Source organism: Musa acuminata, chromosome BXJ3-5 (genome assembly GCF_036884655.1).
Source record: "Musa acuminata AAA Group cultivar baxijiao chromosome BXJ3-5, Cavendish_Baxijiao_AAA, whole genome shotgun sequence".
Lineage (NCBI taxonomy): Eukaryota > Viridiplantae > Streptophyta > Magnoliopsida > Zingiberales > Musaceae > Musa > Musa acuminata.
In genome coordinates this window covers 24570319-24583697 of record NC_088353.1, presented here as the reverse complement: position 1 = coordinate 24583697, position 13379 = coordinate 24570319, and positions in this window count along the sequence as shown.

Below are 13379 nucleotides of genomic sequence, written 5' to 3'. Positions count from 1 at the left end.
AGTAAATATTAGAAGTTTGATATAATTTATGAAAGATTCAGATTTAAGTTTATAAATAAATAAATAAATAAATAAATAAATAAATAAATAAATAAATAAATAAATATATATATATATATATATATATATATATATATATATATATATATATATATATATATATATATATATATATATATATATATATATATATATATATATATATATATATATATATATATATATATATAAATAGTGGACAAGTGTCACTAGCTAACTTAAGAGTGCCACTTATCTTTGCTCTAAAGATGACACCTAGCCCCTTTCATGCATACATGACACCTTGCAATTTTTGCATTAGCCAAAACCCAAATAATTAGATGAAAGGTTAAAGAAAACAAACCTGAAGAGTTGCAGCCAGCATGAGTTTGAGAAGAGAAGGGAAGAAGAAGAAGAAGAAGAAGAGCTTGAGGTTTTTCACCAATTTTCTCACCTTTGGGATTCAAATAATTTTAAGGCAAGTGTTCTAACCCCATTCCACAGTAACCTTAATCTCTGTTTCTATTTTTATTCTGCAAAATTTGAAAGATTTCAACTGAGAACCAGACCTCCTTTCGTTTTGATATAAAGCTATGAATCTGTAATTTTTCGGTAATCTGACCTCTATGCAATGTTTCAGTCATAACATTTTGTAATAAACTCTGATTTAGACAAAACCTGTTCCATTTGAAAGTAGACAAAAAAATCTTTATTTTGATACTAAGATCGAACAATTTGGAGTTTAAATGCCTTCTAAGACTTCTGTTTAAATTAACCCTACAGATTCTACAAAACAGGGACCGAAATTTCTGACCTCTTGTTGCTTAACTACTTATAACTTTCTGCTGTGAACTCAGATTCATACAAAGTATGATTTATTCGAAGCTAGACTCCAAATGATTTCTGTATATACCTGATTTGAAATTTTTGGAGTACAATTGCTAATTGAAACATCTGCTTTTATCGACCCTATGGATTCAATAAAACAGAGCTAATATTTTCAGACCTTACGCTACAAAATTATCTGTAACTCCCTGTCATAAATTCCAATTCTTGTTAAACTTGATTTTCCTAAAACTAGATTGACAAAGATTTCTAATGACACCTATTTTGTATAAATTTGAGCATAATTGGTTATCCAAATAGTTCATACAATGTTTCTATCAAATTCTGCCAGAATCGAGCTTTGGTCGATTTCGGCTTTCCTTGTTTCTTCTCTTTGGAAATCGATTTTGGAAAAAAACTCTTACTTCATTTAAGCTTTACATTATTACCTTAAATTCCTGTATAATTTTGCCCTTTATTATTTATACATCTGCAGCTATCATCTAAAGATCATGTTTGCATCGTAATGATTCGGCACATGCATCCCATTGTTCCGCATTTGCTTTCGATATGTGCCTCTTCCAGTTTCATTTCTTTGGACATTGAACTTATCTAACTTTCTTATTTCAATTGAGCTATATATGGTTTCTTGGAATCCTTGTATGCTCTTGCTTTTGTTTCCTTTCAAATCTGAATACATTGTGAAAGATTATGTTTGTATCGTATTGACTTGAAAGGCATATGTACATTTCATTGTTCCGCATGTGCTTCCAATATATGCTAATTTCAATATTTATACTGTCCCTTTGTACTCCGATGTTTGTGGGATAAATGTGAACCTTTGCTAGAAATGGTAAAGGGAGTTATGCTTAGAGCCCGCGATGCTCTGCCGGTCCCCTATGACTTCACTCAGACGTGGGTGGATGGAGCTCCCAGACGTGGGAGACTTATGTTTGTTGGTCATTCAGAAATGGATGGACCATATTATGTTATGATCCCACTTCACCTTCTATGTGTTTGATATGATATCCAAAGCTTTGGCTATGTTTCTATGCATGCTTTGGATAAGAATTAAATGAATGCATCGTCATGTGACATTTGAGCTTCTATTCATGTTTTGTTCTTTGATATATTTCCGAAATGTTATAAGTCTTTGTTATACCTTGAAAGCTACCATATGTCATCGATATACTCCTTATGCCAATGATATGCTCCAATTACCTTTCCTCGATTATATGAATAAAACGTGCTTCGAACGATATGATATTGTAATTCTGCATTCAAACAAAACATGCTACTATTTCATCTTGTATCTTTGCTTTGTATTTTGATACCTCATTTGTTTGAAAATTGTCCTCTTTGCTATGGATATGTTAGTCATTTGCTGAGCTTTATATGCTCACCCCGTTGCTATATAAATTTTTCAGGATAGCTTATCGCTCACTAAAATGTGTAAATTGGGTTGAGGCAGTGGAAGACTAGAAGATTTTGGGGCAAATATTTTGTACTTGATAGGTTGATGTTGTATAAGTTCTTTTTGGGTGTAATGAAATATCAATGACAAATCTAGATTGATATATCTTGTAAATATTTGAAAAGTACCTCTTACGTCAAGATTTTGGAAATGTTATGTCTAAACTGTGTACTGATATAAACATGTAGTACCTGTTGGTTTTGTGATTGCGTTAATTGTCGCGCTTATGGATTTATGATATAGTTATGGTTTAGTTAAGTTGCTTTTGGATTTTAAGAATCATCTAGTGACATGATGTATGATTATAAACTGCACAGGTTTTGTGAATTATGGATTGTAGAGGTGAATGACTTGAATGTTTTTCTTAGTGACCTCAAATGTGTGATTGGATCCTGGATTGTTTGTTGAATTAAATATTATCAATCTTGAATTAGGTTCACACCTCCTAAATGAGAATTAAATTCGGGGGGGCGTGACATATTGGGTGAGGTTGACGATGAATTTATTGGAGCAGGATCTGTCACTTGATTCTGCGGAGTGTCTAGTTCTGCTGGAATCTGCATTTGTGTTTCACCTTTATTGGTCTCCCAATTCCAACTTGCCCTTTTATTAAACATAACATTTCTGTTAATAATAACTTTGCCACTAACAGGGTTATATAATCGATATGCTTTCGATTGTAAAGAATAACCAATTAAAATGTATTTCTCTGATTTTTCATCAAGCTTGTGATGATTTTGTGAATTCACCAAAGCATAAGCAATACAACAAAAAATTCTTAGATGTCTAACACTTGGTTTCATACCATACCAAGCCTCAAAAGGAGTTTGATTCATAACAGCCTTTGTTGGTGAAATATTCAACAAATAAACTGCTATTGCAACTACTTCTGCCCAAAACTGATTTGGAAGATGTTTTCCTTTAAGCAAACTTCTTGCCATTTCAACGACAGTCCAATTCTTATGTTCAGCTACACCATTTTGCTCCGGTGTATATGGTGCTGTCAATTCTCTGTGAATACCATTTTCTTCACAAAAAGAACTAAACTCATTAGATAAAAATTCACCACCTATATCTATCCTAAGTGTCTTTATATATCTACCAGTCTTTCTACAAGTGCCTTAAACTTTCAAAAATTATCAAATGTTTCAGATTTTAATTTAAAAAAATATACCCAACTCATGTGACTATAATCATCCATAAATAATAAAAAATATTGACTTCCACCAAATGATTTTGTATTCATAGGTCCACATAAGTCAGCATGAATTAATTCAAGACAATTAGATGCTCTCCATGCTTTTGCAATAGGAAATGATTTTTTATTTTGTTTCCCATAAATACATCCTTCACATACATCAAGTGAATTAATCTTGGGCAATCCGGAAACCATTCCTTTTTTACTTAACAATCTTAAACCTTTAATGTTAAGGTGTCCATATCTTAAATGTCATAAACTAGACTCATTCTTTTGAGTTGTGATAAGCGCATGCCTTTCAATATTTGACACATCAAGTGGAAACATATTGTTTTGTGTCATGCAAACATTTACTATAATCAAACCAGATTTTTTATCTCTAATAGTGCATGAACCATCATCAAATATTACTGAATATCCATCATCTACTAATTGTCCAACACTCAACAAGTTATGTAATAAAATAGGAACAAAGAAAACATTATCAAGATATTTTACCTTCCCTTGATTTATCTTCACCTCAATTGTTCCTTTCCCTTCCACTTGGATTTACTTGCTATATCCAAGTCAAACTTTCAACTTGTGAGTTTCATCAATATCTCTAAATATTGATTTTATGCCTAACATATGATTAGAACATCCACTATCCAAAAACCAAATATGATTTGAGATATTATGAACATGTGAATGAGTCATAAACAACTTACTATTTTCTTCATTTTTCTCCATATAGCTTGCTTGCTTTTCTCTTTTCCAACAATCTGCCTTCATGTGACCAAACTTTTTACAATAGTGACATTGAATTCCACTTTTGTAATTTTTTTGATCATAATTTGATTGCCCTTGTTTATCAAAGTGTCCTCTTCCTCTTCCATTTCCTCTACCACGAAATCCTCCTCTGTCACGTCCTCTTCTTGCTGATTTTTTATCTTCTTTTGAAGTAGAAGACTCTCCCTTAACCTGAAATGCTTTTTCTTTACTTTTTTCAAGTAACTTGTTCAACCTTACTTCATGTGCTTGCAAGGAACCCATTAGTTCATCAAATGAATAAGTAGATAAATCTTTTGCTTCCTTAATTGCGGCAACAACATGATCAAATTTCGGAATTAAACTTCTCAAAACTTTTACAACAATTATATGATCAGGAATATGTTCACCATAAGATTTCATTTGACTAACAATTTCAGTCACTCGAGAAAGAAAATCTTGCACCGATTCATTGCTTTTCATGAACAAAATTTCAAACTCACGACGGAGGGTTTGAAGTTTTACCGTAATCACCCTTGATGAGCCTTGAAATTCATTTTGAAGTATCAACCAAGCTTGCTTTGAGGTTGTCGCTACTGCAATTCTTGAGAAGATCGTCTCATGTACAGCTTGTTGAATGAAGAACAATGCCTTTGAGTCATTCTTTCTATTCTCCCTCAACTTGATTTCGTCATCTGGATCTGCATATCCATTCTCTATTAAGTCCCAAAGATCTTGAGACTTGAATATAGTCTTCATCTTGATACTCCAAAATTCATAGCTTTTGCCCGAGAAGATGGGGATAAGGGGTTGAGACATGAAATTGCCATTGAAAGCCATAATGCCCAGTTCAGATTGAAACTAGGCTCTGATACCATAAATGTTAGGGATGGAGGAGGAAGGAAAAAATAAAATACTACGATACGAGTAAAAAGAATCCTTTTGACTCAAGAAAACTGATGTAGTATTAAAAATGGGAGAATTGATAAGAACACTTACAAGATACCAAATACACAGACTCTCTATCTTTCTCTACTCTGTTTTTCTCTCTGCTTGCTTCATGAACTACGGTCCTATTTATAGGACCTAGTGACAACTACCCTATAACTACTAGATCATGAGGTAGTCATTGAAACCACCTTATAACTACTAGATCATGATTGATGTGGTTATTGAAATCATCATATAACCACTAGATCATGATAACAATCTAGATAAATAACTATGAATCAAATCTCAACAAGGTAGAGTGGAAAGAGAAGGCAGAGGATATTTTAGAAATGTTTTTCTTCTGAGTATAGTCTTTATAGATCAATCTTTCCTTTATGTTGAATAAATAGTAAGTCAGTCTTTGGTTGAAAAGCTGACGATGGCTCGCAAAGATTTTCTTCTAAAATGACGATTGGATTTTCTTTGAAGGCAAAATATCTAGAAAACATATTAGGCAAAGAAAGATATTTCTCATACAACAATATGGTTCGGTAAAATGAATTAGATAAGAGATATTCATTTAACGAAATTTATCAATTAGATATGTATAAATTAGATAATGTATATGGTATTCATCTTATCAATATTACACAGATAGTGGAATTAAGTCACAAAATCAGATGTGATTTTATAGTACTTCATTGGCTGAACCAGCATCAATCCCTCTTTTTCATTAGGATTGATGAACAGTTTGACTTATATTTAAAACTGAAATTTGTGCGTTCTAATTTGAGATCCTTTGAGAATCTGTTATCTAATAATGATGAAAGGGTTCAGTTTTTAGATGGTCATAAAGCTAACTTATTCTAAGGTGACTGCGAAGAGGGAAACGGTTGTATCAGATGCTCATTATATGTCACATGAATCTGATCTTGATGAACGGGGTTCAATCTGCCATTCAGAATTAAGAAGTCATCTTTCTAACAACAGTTGTGAGTGTAATGAATTGTCAGATCCAGAGAAAGGTGACAAGCATTTGATTTAACAGTGACAATCAGTTGGTTGATGGCAAGGGGTCATCTAATGATGCAGATTCTGAGGGAAAAGTGTTCTCATTTCAACTGCAGTGATGACATGATCAGGAAAAAGACGGTAAGTGCTGGTAACAAAGGCATAAAGGTGATATTGCCTCGGACAATGCTAACGAACCCTACAGCAGTCCTAACCATGCCAATGGGTTGGTATAACCTGCGAGCGTCCAGTCCAACCGAATCAGACTTTTATTACGGGATTTAATGGTGGCTAGTTATTACTCGTAAAAGTCATCCCCCACACGCCGATCGATCGTAAGTCATCAATCCTATGCATCTTCTGTCTCTGTCGTCGATGTCTTTTGCCGCTGTCTCCATTATAGATGGACGTAGTGAACCGAGGCTTCCTCTATCATCTTCCGACAAGTCTGATGGCTTAATCTTTGTCAGTAGCTTTCTTATGCTATTGCCACTTTCGTGTGTAACTTCTTCCACCATCGAGGGAGAGGATCGTAACTTCCTCCGCCATCGACAGACACATCTGAAGCTTCCTTCACTCATGACATCGTCGTCCGCAGCTTCCCCTGCTGTCATTACTGTCGTTTGTAGCTTCCATCGCTATGGCTGCTATCATTCATAGTTTCCCCGTCGTCGTCGTTATCATCCGAAAGTTCTACTATCGGTAACCTTTTCTCCCTCTCGCTTCGCTTGAGCATAGTTCTTTTCTCTTAGTTCAAAAGTTTCATTGTCAGAGTGCTTGAGCATCTTGGGATTGGTGTCTTTTGGCGCCTATCATTTTTTAAATTATTGATTTATATGAATATGACTACTTTGTTACCTCCTTGATTTCTTTTCATATATGTTTAATAATTTTACCACAGTCACATATTATAGTTTGCAAGTACTGATATTAGTTAATGCTAATAATAACTCTTAGTCATATTTGACCCAATTGTTTGTACTCAAAGAACTTTTAACGTTTATTTGAAAAATCATGCTAAGATTGCAAGAATTAAATTAGAAGAAAAAAAGATGAAGATCATGACAAAAAGATGAAAATCATGCTAACGTTTATCTTTGGTTCTACGAATGAATCTCTTTGTGAGTCCTTTGCTAAAACTATGAGTCGTGAATTCGAAATGAGTCTAATGGGAGAATTAACATTCTTCTTAGGTCTACAAATCAAACAACTAAGCAATGACATCTTTATTAGTCAAAGTAAATATGCTATGAGTTTACTAAAGAAGTTTAATATGAATAACTCAAAAGCTATTAACACTCCTATGAGCACCTCCACTAAGTTAGAAATTGATGAAAGTGGAGAAAGCTTCGATCAAAAAACCTATAGGGGTATGATAGGAAGTTTACTTTACCTCACTGCAACTAGACCAGACATAATGTTTAGTGTAGGACTTTGTGCTAGATTTCAATCAAACCCTAAGATATCTCATCTCAAAGCAGTTAAAAGAATACTCAGGTATCTTAATGGTACCACAAATCTAGGATTATGGTACCCAAAATCAGAGAAGTTTGAGTTAACTGCTTATGCTGATGCGGACTTCGCTGGTTGTAGATTAGATAGAAAAAGTACATCAGGAACATGTCAATTCTTAGGACATGCCCTTGTTGTTGAATCTCGGATTTTGATGATGAAGTCAATTGTCATTTGTTATCTAATCTATGTGTTGAGATAAGTGTGCAGGATTAACTACGATAAGAGTAAGACAAGCAGCAGGTGTTGCGCCGGAGTCAAGATCATGATCACGTTGGGAGTTCGAGAGTTCGACGGAAGTTCGGACGGTCGTCGGAGGTTCAGAGAGAACAGATCCGAGAAGTCCAGAAGCTTGCCAAGCGAAGCTCGTCGGAACTCTCCAAGTGGATCGTCGCAAAGTCCAGGAGTATGCCGGATGTCCGCAGAAGGATCACCGAGGGTTATCGGTTGATCGACGGAAGTTAGCCGGAAACTCGCCGGAAGAAGCGATTGACGCATCGGAGCAAAGCTGCAGAAGTTGTCTTAGAGTTAATCGTAGTTAGCATGATGATTAAGCATGAAAATGGGAGGTGATCCCATTAGCTTAATCTTGGGGCAATTGGGCCCCTGAAAAGATTCAAAGTGGGCCGAATGGAGTGAACCATTCGGACCCAGATTGCACCAGGAGGTGCAACCGCCCCAGCCAGGAGGTGCAACCGCCTGGGCTGTGGGGTTGGGAGGTGCAACCGCCCCAGCCAGGAGGTGCAACCGCCTGGGCTGTGGGGTTGGGAGGTGCAACCGCCCCAGCCAAGAGGTTGCACCACCAGAGCTCAAGTTTCGAGCTCTGCCAGGCGATGCAACCACCGAGCTCAGTCTTCGAGCTCTGGCAGAGAGGTGCATCAGCCTGAGCTAAGTCTCGAGCTCTGCCAGGTGATGCATTCACCAAGCTCAGTCTTCGAGCTCTGGCAGAGAGGTGCATCAGCCTGAGCTCAGTTTCGAGCTCTCCCAGGTGATGCAACCACCGAGCTCAGATTTCGAGCTCTGCCAGGTGATGCATCCACCAAGCTCAGTCTTCGAGCTCTGCCAGGTGATGCAACCATCGAGCTCAGTCTTCGAGCTCTAGCAGAGAAGAGCAATCGGCTGAGCTCAGTCTTCGAGCTCTGCCAGGCGGTGCCACCTCTCTAGTTGAGAGGTGCAACCGCCTGATCCCAGAATTCTGGGATTTGATCGATTTGATCGTTTTGAGCTCGAATTTTGAATTGGGTTGGGGCCTATAAATACCCCACCCATTCAGCACTGAAAAGATACAGACCAATACCGAAATCTTGATCTTTTCTGTGATTCTAAGAGCTCAAAAGTGTTGTAAAGCCTTTAAGTCTCCTCCTTCTGTTCTTCAAGTTTTCAATTGTAAAGTGAGGAGAGAAAGGTCTGTAAAGGTTGTCTCCTAAGCCTGTCAAAAGGAGAGAAATTGTAGGAGGGAAGTTTGGCCTTCGCCCATTGAAGGAAGGCACCTAGTTGACGTCGGCAACCTCATCGGTGGAGGAAGCCAAAAGTGGAGTAGGTCAAGGCTGACCGAACCACTCTAAATCTCTGGTTTGCGTTTATTTTCGAGCACTTTATCATTACTGCAAACCTCCCTCATCACTACTGCTCTCTGCGCTTTCACGAACAAATTCTAAGTGCTGTTCTTCCAAATCTGCATTCAGACGTAAATTCGTATTTTCATACATTACAGTTTACGTTTACGTTTGATTCTGCAGAACTGTTTTCCGTGCTTTTACGAACGAGCTTCTTTGCAGTTTACGCTTACATTTTAATCCTATTAATAACTGCAATCTGTCCTCTATGATTTTACAAACGAGTTTCAACATTTAGACGCAAAACTGCATTCAGACGTAAATCGGCTTTCCTCGCTCAATCGTCAGATTTCAGTTCACGTTTACGTCTTGATTTCAACTGCATACTGCCTTCTGCGAGTATACAAACGAGTTTCAAAGTTTAGACGTAAATCTGCGTTTAGACGTAAATCTGCGTTTAGACGTAAAACTACGTTTAGACGTAAATCTGCGTTTAGACGTAAAACTGCGTTTAGACGTAAAACTGCGTTTAGACGTAAATCTGCGTTTAGACGTAAATCTGCGTTTAGACGTAAATCTGCATTTAGACGTAAATCTGAGTTTAGACGCAAAACTGCGCTTAGACGCAAAACTGCGCTTAGACGCAAAACTGCGCTTAAACGCAATCTGCGCTTAGACGCAAACTGCACCTAGATACAAACTGAGAATTTACTTTTGCATCATAATAGTTTTTGAACGAACGCAGCTTTTGGTTTTTAAATTAACATAAGATTTCCGCTGCACTAATTCACCCCCCCCCTCTTAGTGCTCTCGATCCTAACAATTGGTATCAGAGCAAGGTTAACTCTCTAAAGGATTAAAACCCAAGAGAGATGGCATACGCCGGAAACCAAGAGGGGCATTCAATTACACGTCCACCCATGTTCAGTGGAACGGACTACACGTACTGGAAGACCCGAATGAGGATCTTTCTTATTTCTATGGATTTTGAACTATGGAACCTTGTTGAAAATGGATTTTCAAAATCTTCTCTTCCAATGATCGATTGGAACGATTTGGAGAAAAAGGCTTTCGCTCTTAATGCAAAGGCTATGAATGCCTTATTTTGCGCACTTGATAAAAACGAGTTTAATCGTGTTTCTACTTGCGAAACTGCTTTTGATATTTGGCACACACTTGAAGTGACCCACGAGGGCACAAGTAGAGTGAAAGAGTCAAAAATCAATCTGTTGCTGCATACTTTTGAACTTTTCCGAATGAAACCGAGTGAAACCATTGGCGACATGTTTACCCGTTTCACGGATGTCGTCAACGGTCTAAAAGGACTCGGAAAGAGCTTTTCGGATTTTGAGCTTGTTAATAAGATACTAAGATCCCTTCCTAAGAGTTGGGATCCTAAAGTCACCGCCATTCAAGAGGCAAAAGATCTGCGAAATTTCCCTCTTGAAGAACTAATCGGGTCATTAATGACCTACGAAATGACCTGCAAAGCTCATGAAGAGCAAGAAGACATCCTTCCAAAGAACAGGAAGGATATGGCACTTAAAACTTCTGAATGCCACTTGAGAGAAAACTCAAGTGATGAGGACTGTGATGATGACTTAGCATTTTTGACAAGAAAGTTTAAGAAGTTCTTCAAAAGAAACAAGTTTAAAAACGATGTGAAAAATAAACTTGAACCTAAGAAGGACCAAGTGATCTGCTACGAATGTAAAAAGCTGGGACATTACAAAAGTGATTGTCCCCAAGTCAAGAAAAGAACAACAAAGAAGAAGGCGCTCCAAGCAACATGGGATGATTCGAGCGCATCTGAGGAAGAGGAATCCAACACCGAGCAAGTTGCTCATTACGCCTTTATGGCTATCGAAGAGGAGGTAACAGATTTATTAGATGCTGATTTATCTTTCGATGAATTATTAAATGCCTTCCATGATTTATTTGATGAATGCAAAGTTATAAATAGAAAATACAAGTTGCTAAAAAAGGTACATGATAATCTTACTTGTGAGTTTGATAAGTTAAAAGTCGAACATCATGATAGTTTAAATTCATGTATCAAATGTCATGATTTAGAAACTATACAAAAAGAAAACTTGCTACTTAAGGACACCTTGAAGAAATTCGAGGTTGGTAGCAAGTCATTAAACATGATCCTTACAAACAAGGGTCATGCTCCCAAAAGAAGTGGGATTGGATTTGTGAGGAGTCATCACCGAAATCCAACTACCTTTGTAAAAGGCCCCATCTTACATGTTCAACACCAAACCAGGTGCAACTTTTGTTGCAAATCTGGACATAAGACACATTGTTGTCCATTCAAGAAAATAAGTTCAAACAAATTAATTTGGGTTCCTAAAGGAACCATGATAAACTCTATGCAACATGATAGAAAATGTAGATCTATTTATGAGGCACCCAAAAGCAAATGGGTACCTAAACATCATTCTTTCTTGTAGAAAACTAAACAATCGCAAGCTAGGAGCAAGAAATGGTACCTTGATAGTGGATGCTCAAGGCATATGACCGGAGATCCATCTCAATTCTCTAAGCTCTCTAGCATAGACGAAGGATATGTCACCTTCGGAGACAACAACAAGGGTAAAATCATTGGCAAAGGAACCATAGGTAACAAATCCAACCTCTCTATTGAAGATGTTTTACTAGTTGATGGTCTAAAACATAACCTCTTGAGCATTAGTCAATTATGTGATAAAGGATATATTATAAGATTTGAATCTAATGCCTGCATCATTGAAAAACCACACAAAAATATATCTATGATTGCATTAAAACAAAACAACGTTTACACTATTGACATCAATGACTTATGTGATGAAATGTGCCTTGCCGTTATGAATGAGGATGCTTGGCTATGGCATAGAAGATTAGGTCATGCTAGCATGAAACTAATCAATCAAGTATCATCTAGAGAACTTGTAAGAGGAATTCCTCATATCAAGTTCATCAAAGATAATGTATGTGATGCTTGCCAATTAGGTAAGCAAATTAGGGGTAGCTTCAAAGCTAAGAATCAAATAAGCACCTCTAGGCCCTTACAATTGATCCATATGGACTTGTTCGGACCAATCTCTACATCAAGTCTAGGAGGTAGCAAATACGCCTTTGTCATTATTGATGACTACAGCAGATATACATGGACCTACTTCTTAAAACAAAAAAATGAATGCTTTAGACATTTTACCAAGTTTTGTAAACTTGTTCAAAATGAGAAGGAATCTATGATTTCGTCAATTAGAAGTGATCACGGTGGAGAATTTCAAAACCATGACTTCCAAGAATTCTGTGAACTCAATGGATACAACCATAACTTCTCTACTCCAAGAAATCCTCAACAAAATGGGGTAGTAGAAAGAAAAAATCGAAATTTGCAAGAAATGGCAAGAACCATGTTGAATGAACATAGCCTACCCAAATATTTTTGGGCCGAAGCTGTAAACACTGCATGTTATATTTTAAATAGAGTCCTAGTAAGACCCTTACTCTCCAAAACTCCTTATGAGTTATGGAATAACAAAAAACCCAATGTCTCATATTTTAAAGTCTTTGGGTGTAAGTGTTTTATCTTGAATGAAAAGGATAACTTAGGAAAATTCGATGCTAAATCTGATGAAGGAATCTTTCTTGGTTATTCTTCGGTTTCTAAAGCTTTTCGCATCTTTAATAAAAGAACCTTAATTATTGAAGAATCCATCCATGTTGTTTTCAATGAGATTTCAGAAATTAAGAAAAATGATCTTGATGATGATGTTAATTTTGATTCCTTGAATTTAAACGAAACCCCGTCTCCAACTAGCAACTTGGTTGCATCCACTTCCAAAACATCCTTACCCAAGGATTGGAAGTATATAGATGCTCATCCTAAGGAGCTAATCCTAGGAGACACATCAAAGGGGGTTCAAACACGATCTTCTTTTAAAAACTTTTGTGCCAACGCCGCTTTTCTCTCCCAAATTGAACCCAAATGTGTTGATGAAGCCATGAAAGATGATTCATGGATTATCGCAATGCAAGATGAATTAAATCAATTTGAGAGAAATAAGGTGTGGACGCTTGTTCCTAGGCCAAATGACCATTTAGTAATTGGTAC